The 11840-nt window shown below is 34.1% G+C and overlaps 1 protein-coding gene across 1 annotated transcript in view; it reads right to left on the reverse strand.

The window, feature by feature from the left end:
- Positions 1 to 11840, reverse strand: part of LOC107717002 (ubiquitin-conjugating enzyme E2 E3) — a 50092-nt gene that overhangs the window by 10216 nt on the left and 28036 nt on the right. The gene's annotated exons all lie outside the window — the stretch shown is intronic.

Genomic DNA, 11840 nt, shown 5'->3' on the forward strand with positions numbered 1-11840 from the left:
AAAAAAAAAAAAAAACAGGTTATTGAACTTTCTTATACTAATTGTACTGACAGGTCAGAAAGAACCTACACTATCGGTCAAATTTTGGGATTTAAAAAAAAAAAATCTCATGCTCAACAATGTTGGATTTATTTAATCAAAAATACATTAAAAATAACAGTAATAATAAATAATATTACAATTTAAAATAACTTTTCTATTTTAATATAACATCATTTATTACTGTAATGCAAAACTGAATTTTCAGCATCATTACTCCAGTCTTTAGTGTCACATGATCCTTCAGAATTCATTACAATATGCTTGTTATTTTAGACTATAACAATATTTCACACTATGTTTTACTTTATTTTTGATCAAATGAATGCAGCTTTTGTGTAAAAAACAAACAAAAAAATCATTATTCATGAGCAATTAATTGTAAATATACAATTATTCCAAACTTTTGACCGGTAGTGAAAATGCATCAGAACTGAACTCAAATTGGATCAAATTATGTTGTACCTAAAGAGCAAGCTAAATATCTGCAACACAGGTCGCAGAGAAGGACAGTCAGAGGACAGATTGAGATAACCGGGACAAGCACACAAACATGGCTAATGGAGGAAAATAAAGGCCCACTCCTGTGATTCTGTGCTGATGTAGAAGCAAGAGAGACCAGTCTCTAATGGAGGAGACAGGTGAATGTAGCAGACGCAGCCGTAAGCAGGCACTTATCATCGGCATCTATTGCTCAATTAGCATGTGATGAAACGCTCGTCTCTGCCAGCGAGTCACCGGCCTACACACTGGATACCCACTCGTGCTTTAGAGCGAGAGAGGACGGCTGTCAAACTCAACTCGGCATAAAGTAGAGGGCCAAAAATAGGCAGGATTACAGCAAAGCGGAAAGATAATAGGAGCGGACAGCGTGAAGAGTAATAGAACAATTCATTGCCGCCATGTAGCTTACTTAATTCTTTGAGCCTGATAAATTATCCGGGACTATTGGACTGCCTCTCGCCCAGCAGCGAGGATGGAAAAATGCTTTAAATACAGTTGAGAGCAATAAATGGCAGATTTAGCCAGAGCAACCTGCTACAGAGATCATTTAACAGCACAACAACATGCGGGGTTGTCTTTGGCCATCACTTATCGCCATAAAATCAACACATGACATTTAGAGAGGCTTTAGCTCACGTCAAAGTGAATCGTATAACCGTAGCTTACGAGGGGGAAAAATGAGGGAAACAGAAAAATCTTTTCTGAACATCAATCTGACAGGCCTTCAGTAGGGTGTTTTTAGTAAAGCGAGGTGAGCCAGCGTAACGCTTTGCCCCGGCACTGCCAGGGGTTCTCAGCGTTACCACAGAGCAACTAAATTCAAAAGGAAGTGTACAACCTCATCATAAGGGTGTGAAAAACTACTTCATTTCAAAATCGACTAGTCAACCAAATGTCTTAGAGAAACCCTGTTTAATTAGGCTGCTTTTAAGTTCATCTGACCCCAAACCGAAGCTAAAGGCGTGTCTTTAGAAGTTGTAATAATTTTAACAATGTCAGTCTTAAAAACCCATTTTACCAAAAAAAAAAAAAAACACATAATATACACTAATATAAACAACTTAAAATAAACACTATAATTTTATTCAGCAAGGACACATCAAAAGTGATTGTAAAGACATTTATAAAGTTACAACATATTTCCATTTAAAATAAATGCTGTATTTTGAACTCTCTATTTACAAATAAATAGATAAATACACTATCATGTTTACACAAAATGTTAAGCAGCATGCTTTATGTATAAAAATTAAAATGATATATAATACATTTTTCTTAATATAAATTCTATATATATTAAAATTAGAAAAATTAGCTTAACCAAAGGAAAAAAAATACACTTTTAAAGAAATATTAAAATATTAAATAGTTATTTTAAAATGCATTATTTCATAATATTACATTTTTTACTTAAAAAAATCTAATAAATGCATACTTGATGAGCATAAGAGACTTGCAAAGAGAAAAAGAAAAATGTACCAAAGCAAAAATGTATTTATATATATATATATATATATATATCACAGCCTCATACAGAAGTGTAACATTTTGCATTTTGCTAATCTACAATATGCAAATTGCCTGACATGGATGGCAAACCAAATCTCGTGAAAATCTTGGGAAAAGACTGCTGCTGCATCTGTCAATTCACTTGCATGTGTTTACAGGTTGATCATGACCTCTTCAATTACGTGGATGCACAGACGCATCACAGTAATGAGCAGCCGCTGCTAATGTGGCTCTATGTATTACCATCCATGCTAAAGTGTCTGCATGCGCTCTTGTTGCTGGACTGTGAGGATGTGAAGCAATTATGTTGACGTTGAAGAGCCACTTGTAACAGATTTAGCAAACTCTTAACAGGAACATAACAGTGGCAAACGATTGAAAAAAGCCACTGTTAATAGCCGAACGAGTCCTCTAGACTCTAATTAATTCTTGGCAATCAAGTGCACAATCGTGTTTGTTGAGACCAAGGCCGACACATGCTTCTCGGAAACACACAAATCACCTCCACATGCTTTCCATCAAATACAAGAGATTCGTACAAGGACGGGAAAATAAAAGGATCAGATCTATACAGAAATTATACAGAGTAAAAAAAAAAAACTCATCGATTACGCTCGCAATTCAGTAGAATATTCTGTCAGCCCCATTTTAGAGTGCTAAATATGTACGTATAGTGTATTTATGCTATAATAATATATTTATGTTTATGTATATATTCATAACCATATATGGTTATGTTTAGTTATTACTGAGCAGAACAACCACTCTGTAAGTACTGAACTCTTTAGTAATCCTGCGCCGCAATGAAAAATACATGTAAACATTTTTGTTGAAATAAACCATAGTAATTGGAGAAAAAAAACAAAGTTCAAACAAAATATATTGTCATGACTGTAAAAATTATTTAAATAAAGAAGCAACAGATTAATTTTGATACAAAAATAAATTAAAACTTGAAACCAGAAAACAAACAAGTAAAATAAAAGAAAAGAATAGAGTGAAAAATTACAAAAACTAAAATGAATCAGAAAAACTACAAAGGTGAAACTACAAAACCCAGGTCTGGGTGCAATTCTATGGAGAGCCAAAAGGGTGGTGATTTATAAACAAAAAAATAAATACACACATATACGGAACTACTTCCTTCCGCCACGGATTCAAAGCTCAAGTTGACAGTTAAACATATATACGTCACTTTTAGAATTCGTATCAAGGGCATGTGCTGCTTCAGTTAGGTTATTAGTGAGAAATAATGAGGTTATAAGAGAGAAACAATGCGGCAAGACGTGCATCCAAATGAGAGAGAGACCGCGAAGCTAGACATTTCTTCTTATATTAACTAACGTACTCTACGATTAGCTCAGTGAACAATTAAAAAAAACATAGACCCGGCTAGAACAAGCGGAGTATTTATATTTATTTATTATTAAATATAATATAAAAAAATAAATATATATATATTTTTTTTTTCCCAATGCTTTTGCATTCACATGCTGTACTCTACATTTAATAAAAATCTATATAATAATAATAATAATAATAAATTGAAACTAACTAAAGTCAACTGTGTCAAACCCAGCTTTTCTCAAATTCACTCTGGAAATTTCCCTCTTCAACAGATTGTCATGTATTTGTTGGGATTTTGGGGAAACCTAAAGCAGGTACAGGGAGGTCCACCTACGATAATAACCACATTTATGATGCAATTCCAACAAATACCCTGTGTCGATGTTATATAACCCGGAAAGTATGTTAGCGGTGAATTTCAGGCAGTAATCCTGCTGAAAAACAGGGGCGACCTCAATAATCCAGCGGCCCTATGGTAGGCAGCTCTGCCACCTCTGTGACGGGCTCTGGGCTCAGGTATGGTGTAATCCAGCGCTCCCTCGAGGCGCACACACACTATAATCACCTCAAATGTGTTTGCAGTTCGCCCACTTCCTGTAGCACACATTTCTCTCTGCAGAGACTGCTTTAATGACCAAGCAAGGACTTGTTATCCTTTAACGCTTCAGAGCAAACTCCTACCATTTAACAAAGCAAGCTTCCGTTCAAATTCTTACACACTCTCTTGAAAGGAGCAAGCCTTTATGATATTAAGCTACCGCTGTGGCTGGGGAATCGAAGCCTGCCGGCTCACCAGTCTATCGGCTTGTCTGCGAAGAGCTCCGGGTGTAGCGGATTACACAGGGGATAGTCCTGAGAAGCTAATTAAGTTAACCTAAGCGTAAACATATAGCATTTATCAATCTCCATCCGTCATTTCAGATAACCCAGAAAGATGGTGAAGGCAAGCAAAGCACTGGAGAATGGAGTCACAACGCATGGTGGTTTTATATGAAATTATATCAAAAGTCTACCTGAGAAACTCCTGCTTCTGAACACTCAAAGAAACCACAGTTAAATTGCCACACTTTATTTTAAGATCCAATTTTCGCTATTAACAAACCATTAACTACAACTTTTGCCTCAATAAACTCCTAATTTGCTGCTTATTAACAGTTAGTAAGGTAGTTGTTAAATTTAGGTTTTGGGTAGGATTAGAGATATATAATATGCTCATGCAGAATATGTGCTTTAAGTACTAATAAACAGCCAATATGTTAATAATAGGCATGCTAATAAGCAACTAGTTAATAGTAAGAATTGGTCCCTGTACTAAAGTGTTACCAAAAAAACAAAAACAAAATAAAATCCAATACTTTGTCATCAAGAGTTTGATCAAGAGAGCACCAAAAGTTACCAAAAGTTTAAAGTTTGTTATATATATTTAAACGGACAATATGATATGTTTTTATCATTTTATTTCAAATATAACACCACTGTCAAAACTCAATGCATGTCTTCAGAAAATACACAGATCTAGCCACACATAAAAGAATGTTGTAAATGGTCATTCATTCGGGTTTTGAAAAATATATCTGGTTTGGAATAAGAACCAGTTCTTGGTACCCAACTTTACAGGAAGAAGAAAAATTCACTACGAAAGGGATTTAACATTGAACATAAATATCTGAAAGTGTACTTGATGTAAAATGAGTGCTAAGAGTCAGAAACAGTAAGAATGCACATCCTCAAAATATATCAAAACCTGTTTTAAGAGCTCACCGGAGATATATGTTCATTAGGGCTGTCAAAATGACTGAAAAACTAAATTAGAATTTTCTACTTAAATATTATCAAAATTCGAATTATATTCGAATTTAAAAGGCAAAATTTCAGTTAGGGGAAAAAAAGCTTTTGGCTTCTCTCCTGAGGCCACAAGAGGGCGCATCGCGCAAAATATTATGCACGTTTCTTCAAAGCGTAATAAAACAACACGACTATCTTTGGAAAAAAAGTGCATAATGTTTAAAATAATGTTTATAAACCATATATAATTAATAAGGTTGCTTAAACAATTAGAAAAAAAAACAGCACCATGCATGTATGTATAGTTTAATACAAAGGACCGAAAACCAATCACAAAGAGTAGGCTACTTTCTTCATTTAAAAACATGAGATACAGTGGGATGGGGGAAAACCGCCATAACGTCTTTAGACATGTTTTTTAAAAGTTGAACTTACATTAATTTTACATGACTTTCTAAACATGCCGTTCTCTTGTGCAAGACGCAAGTGCAATGCTGATAGATGTCCCTCTAGAAAATGTGATAAATATGCGTTCTGTGTGAACGGCTTGGTTTCAGTTTTGACGTAAACAACATCTTCTCCACACTGATGCTCTCGTTTTCCGCAATATATTGAATGAACAACGTAGCAGCGCCGCAACTAGTGGGTTCAACTGGATAGGCTAACAAAAGCAATAACACTTACATCGTCGTCGCATTTCGTGCGCCACTGATAGGCAGTCTGACGGCTGACGCAGACCTAAAATTTGCATGCAATGTTTTTGCATTCGAATGTGGATTTTTTTTTTTAATTCGACGAATATTCGAAATTCGATTTTTTTTTTGACAGCCCTAATGTTCATTGTAATAACAGTAATATCAGCAATTGGGAAAATCTAACATATCTGCGCACGTGTGAACTGCTAAGCCACTGCACAAAACAATCAATCAATTTTACAACAGCAACAACAAAAATTCTCTTCATACTCAAAAATTACCATATGATGCATTACAGTTTGGAAACAACCATTCAAATATATGCTCTCACACTTTACAGTAGGGCACAGCGGAATTATGTCAGCAATTAAAATAGATTATTAATAAAACCACACTCGCTTTACATGCCGTAATAAATCAGCTGCCGCTCAACATTACATTTCCCAGTGAACACACAGAAATGTCAGGTAATATTCAGCAGCAGAGTCAATGACCTGATGCTGATTTAAAAAGTGGCCACAATTAATGCGCTAACTTCTGGGGCTGGGCTTTATACTTTCTCTTTCAGCTATCATCAACCCCCGTTCCTCCGCTCCTGCTGCCATACACAACTATAATCAACTGCCTGCCAGTGTCCCACTCTGTTATTTATCTGACAATTGGAATAAAGTCATGGTCTGCCCTGTAATTATGATGACATTATATGAATAACTATAATTTCAGCTCTTAAAATGTCAAATTCAGGGCAATTTATTACCATACAAAGAGCAAAAGAGAAGAGAATCAAACAGAACAATGTCACTTGCCAACATCAGTATGCTACGAAAACAGAGAGAGAAAAAAATACAGTATCGAGAAACACAGTTTTACATCAAGTTTTCATATATAGCCTATTTACAGCAAGCTGGTGACATATGGATGGGCTTGCCTCCTTATTTAGGCTTTTGTTTACCTCTCAGCTACTTGCTATTGCTAGTTAGAGGCAGGCATTAACTGGGGGAGAGAATTTCTTATTCTAGGACAAAATTATTATTTTGATTAGATGCCCAACGATATTTTTGTTTACACCTACAATTGCAAATTGAGCCATATTTTAGTTATTTCTTCAAAAGGTTAGCTTAGCAATGTTTACAAGTACTCTAGCATATACACTACCAAGTTTAGGGTCATTTTTATTAAGTTTATACTTTTTCTTTGCAAGGAAGCAATAGATTGATCAAAAATGACACTAAAGACATTCATCACTGCAAAAAATTATTTTCTCACTTAGTTTTTTGTCTTATTTCCAGCCCAGATATCTAAAATTTCATAAATCAAGAAGGATTTTCTAGACAAGTAAAAATTATTGTCTTTTCAGAAAAAAACAAGTCAAAATTAAGTGAGTTTTTGCTTAGAACAAGCAAAATAATCTGCCAATGGGGTAAGCAAAATAATCTTGTTTCAAACAGAAAACAAGATTATTTTGCTTACCCCAAAACAAGACAATAATTTTTACTTATGAATTTTTTTATATCTGGGCTGGAAACAAGACAAAAAAATCTAAGTAAGAAAATCATTTTTTGCAATGTAATGTTACCAAAGATTTAAATTTCAAATAAATGCTGTTCTTTTAAATGTTCCATTCATCAGAGAATCCTAAAAACATAAGTGATAGTAGGCTTGCCGCGATAGACGGTGCTGACAGTGATACCGTTGTTAAGCCGCAACACCGTTTACGTCACTTGCCCACCGCGTCACCGACCCCCACCGTCGTTTTGATTTTTTATAGTAATAAAAATCATTTAGTTCAGTAAAAGAACAGACACTACAATTAAAAACTGAACGCGGCTGCTCAATGCAGCGTGCCGAATGACAGTCACATCACAGATCAGATTTCATTTCTCCAGTGAGGAGAGTGAGTCGAGCTGACTGACAAGAAGAGTGAGGTGAGACAGACAAGACGATCGCGGATGATTTAGTTTCAAAACTAGATGCAAAAGCGCCTGTTTGGCAATATTTTGGATTTTGAAAAGCCTGTTGACTTTTGCCGTTTATCTAAGGTGATTTTGAAAGTTTTTTTAAACATTTGTTTCTTATTTAAATTGGTTCCACAGTGTTTGCTGATTTTTACTTTATTTAAACTTTGTGTAATTTATTTATTTTATTTGACATCAAGGTGTATGCCGTGCCTCCAAGCTTTCTTACTCGTTTTGCTAATAAACGTTCTACGTTTCTTATTTATTTGGTTATATATTATACATGTTTACTTATTTCCAGTTTGTATACCTATTAAACTTTATGCAAGTTATTTGTTATTTGATATTAGGCATAGCCTGCCCTATAGCATGGCGTATTTTTATTCTCAAGCAATTGATGCCGAATTGCCGATAATTCGAAAGTGAAAGTAAAATGCGCACGGCGCTTTTAAGCTATTTAAAAGCGAAGGAAAGCGAGGAAAAGAGGGAACGCCCCCGCCCCCGCAGTGATACCGGTATTACCGGTGTTGTGTCACGTCGATTAACCGGTGAGAAAATTTCCTCACCGTCACAACTCCAAGTGATAGTTTTTTCAAAAATTCTAAGCAGCACAACTGTTTCCTACATTGCATTCAATTGGAATATTAAAACTATTTCTGAATGATCATGAGACACAAAATGTTTTTTTTGTTTTTTTTTTATGTTGCAAATAAAGATCATTTGAGTACAAGAAAATTATTAGTTTTTTACTTCAATATTTTGTTTAATTCAATGCATTTTTTTTATTGTTTGCAAAATTTACTAGCAATTTCTGAATTAAATTGTTGATTTTAATACATTTTAAAATGTATATTAAATTGTAATAATATTTCACAATATTACTGTTTTTACTGTGTTTTTGAACAATTAGGCCTAAATACAGCCCTGCTGTGCATAAGAATCTTCAAGAACATTTAAAAAAAAAATCTTGCTAACCACAAACTTCTGAACGGTTGTTTAGAACTCCTCGATATACATGTTGCCCCTTGGTAATATTATTAGAAAATACGGGATTAGTTTCCACTGTTATGCCGATGATACTCAACTATATATCTCAACAAGACCAGATGAAACTTCTAAATTATCTAAGCTAACAGAATGAGCTAACATACATGGACTGAAAGCCACAAAATGTCAATTTTGATTTCATGAGACCAAATTTTCAATGACCAGCAATAACAATGAGGCCTTGTCCCAAATAATGTACTTGAAATGAACTTGCGGTCTTTGCTCACGAAGTCTACGAAACCGCAGTGTTTACCATATGTCATGCTATGACTCAAAAGGCTTCTAACGAGCGTCCTCTTTGTGGTCGTGATCTTTCTTTATGACCTCCTTTGTGACCTGATGATCTATGGGGCATTACGTTAACAAAGTGTGGACAGCGGGCAAACAAGAGACTGAAGAACACAAGAGTTGCATTGGGCACAGAGCCTGACAACAACTTCACTGCTAAGGCAGGAATATACATATAAAATCCAAGAAAATACATTAGGAAGAGCATAGACATTGCTACCAGATAAATAACATTTTCACCAACACCATCATTTTCATTACACATCCTGTTCATATTCATGGTGTTATAAACACGATCCTCTTTGGAGGATAAGTGCTTGTTCATATGCTAATTCACTGCTGAGGAATTGTGTGGGATGTTTCTTAAAGCTTTTGCTTTCCTCTGGAGCTATATGAAGGGATAATGTTGAGGAACAGACTATAATTTAAGTCTTTATTTAAAAGACGTTTTTTCTTTCATCAATCTCACTTGCCTTTGCATATATTTAGATTTGCCAGGTGAAGATGTATCGCACCAGGATGGACATCAGTGAAGCCAAACCTCATTGGTCCTTGTGTGGCAAATCTGAACATGCATGAATGCAAATGAGACTTGTATGGAAGCCAGTTTCTGCCACGGAAAAAAATTAAATTGCAATATTTTATCTCACAATTTAGATTTTTTACTCTCAGAGTTCTTAATTTATATCTCACAATTAAGACTTTTCCTCATAGTTCTGAGTTTACATCTCACAATTCAAACTTTTTTCTTGCATATAATCTTATAAAGCACAGAATTGATCTAAACTCGCAATTCTGATAAAAAATTAAAAAAAACTGAAAACTGTCGCAATTACTTTATTTTTTGTGGTGGAAGCAAAAATCTGAATTGTAAGATATAGACCTAAACTCAGAATTACGAGAAAGTAAGTAAGAATTTCGAGTTTATATCTCACAATTCACTGTGACAATCTCAGAATTGCAAGATATAAATGTAGAATTGTAAGATATTTATTGCGGAAACAAAGTCAGAATTGTAAACTCAATTTTGAGAAGAAAAGTCTGAATTTTGAGACCTAAACTCATAATTTTGAGATAAAAAGTTTTTATTATTTTTTTATGTTTTGAACTGCAAGATGTAAACTCAGAATTGTGAGAAAGTCAGAATTCTGAGTTTATATCTTGCAATTGACTTTTTTTTCTTAGAATTGCGAGAAAAAAGTCTGAATTGCAAGATAAAAGTCATAATTACCTTTTTCATTTTGTGGCAGAAATGGACTTCTATATAAATGCTATTCTGGAGGGCAAGATTATCAGTGAATAATGGTTTAAATTTTGGTCTGTGGTTTCAGAAAGATGGAAATATCTTCTTTTTTTCATTTTTTTTTAGGGCTGGACACATCATTGAAGCATATTTTTCTCCTAGTGTAGGTAACAATATATTTGCCTCATTTAAACACGACATGAATCTGACAATTAAAAGTGTAACACCAGATCCTTCGATTCACATTGCACTGGAAAAACACCTTTAAATAATACAATTATTCTGCTGTAGTAGAACGACAAATCTGACACAAGCAACTTAAAGATAAAAGATTGAGCTTATCTGAGAGATGCTTCCCAAAAGAGGTGTAACACAATCACAAACTCACAAACATCCTGCAACATCAAATATATGCGTAAATTATGCTCACACCCTGTACACACACGTTATATCGCTCTGGTGGTCTATTTATCAAACAGAAAGCGTGAGATCTTACTCTCTTTCAACACCATTCCTGCAGACATTGATTTAAAGCAGGTTATTGAAATGCAGCACTGTACTTGCTAACTGTTCAGTAGGAATTAATGAGATACCCTCGGCGCTTCACTAAGACAGAATGCACACTGATGGTTGTGCTGTAATCTAATCAGCTGTGAATGCAAGTAGCAATGCTTTTCAGATGTGGTTGCAATCTTTCATTCAGACCATGACTGAGTTTATATTACCTCTTTATCGGTGTACATTGTTTACCGGTAGACGCATTGTTTTACATCAACGAGCAAATGAAAAACTGCTCCGAGAAAATGAATTTAGGGAAAAGAATATAATGAACATAAATGGGGAAAAAAATGAATCAATACTGACTGATACCTTTTATAATTTGTCAGCTTTAGCGAGAGCAATGCAAGTACAAATGTGGAGGAATAAACTCATATTTTCTGAGACAGGAGTAACAATCATGTTAGTTACGTTCTTAAAACCCATTCAGAATTTCTAAGTAGTATTTTTAAAAATGTATTATGTAAACATACATACACGCATATACATATTTTATATATGCACATGTCTAGTTATTTTAGTACATCATATAGTTATATACTGTATATAGTTACTATAACTTAGTAATAGTAATTCAGCTTAATTTCATGTACTAAAATAAAAATTTTTTTAATATTCATAGACATAAAAAACTACTATAAATTATCAAAACGCACAAAAATTGACCAAACCTTTAATTTAAATTAAAATAAAAACAGAAATAAAAACTACAATAGTATCTCAATGACACAAAAATTACACTGATATATATATATATATATATATACAGTGGGTACGGAAAGTATATTCAGACCCCCTTAAATTTTTCACTCTTTGTTATATTGCAGCCATTTGCTAAAATCATTTAAGTTAATTTTTTTTCCTCATTAA

Source organism: Sinocyclocheilus rhinocerous, unplaced genomic scaffold (assembly GCF_001515625.1).
Source record: "Sinocyclocheilus rhinocerous isolate Xijiao unplaced genomic scaffold, SAMN03320098_v1.1 scaffold1802, whole genome shotgun sequence".
NCBI classification, from domain to species: domain Eukaryota; kingdom Metazoa; phylum Chordata; class Actinopteri; order Cypriniformes; family Cyprinidae; genus Sinocyclocheilus; species Sinocyclocheilus rhinocerous.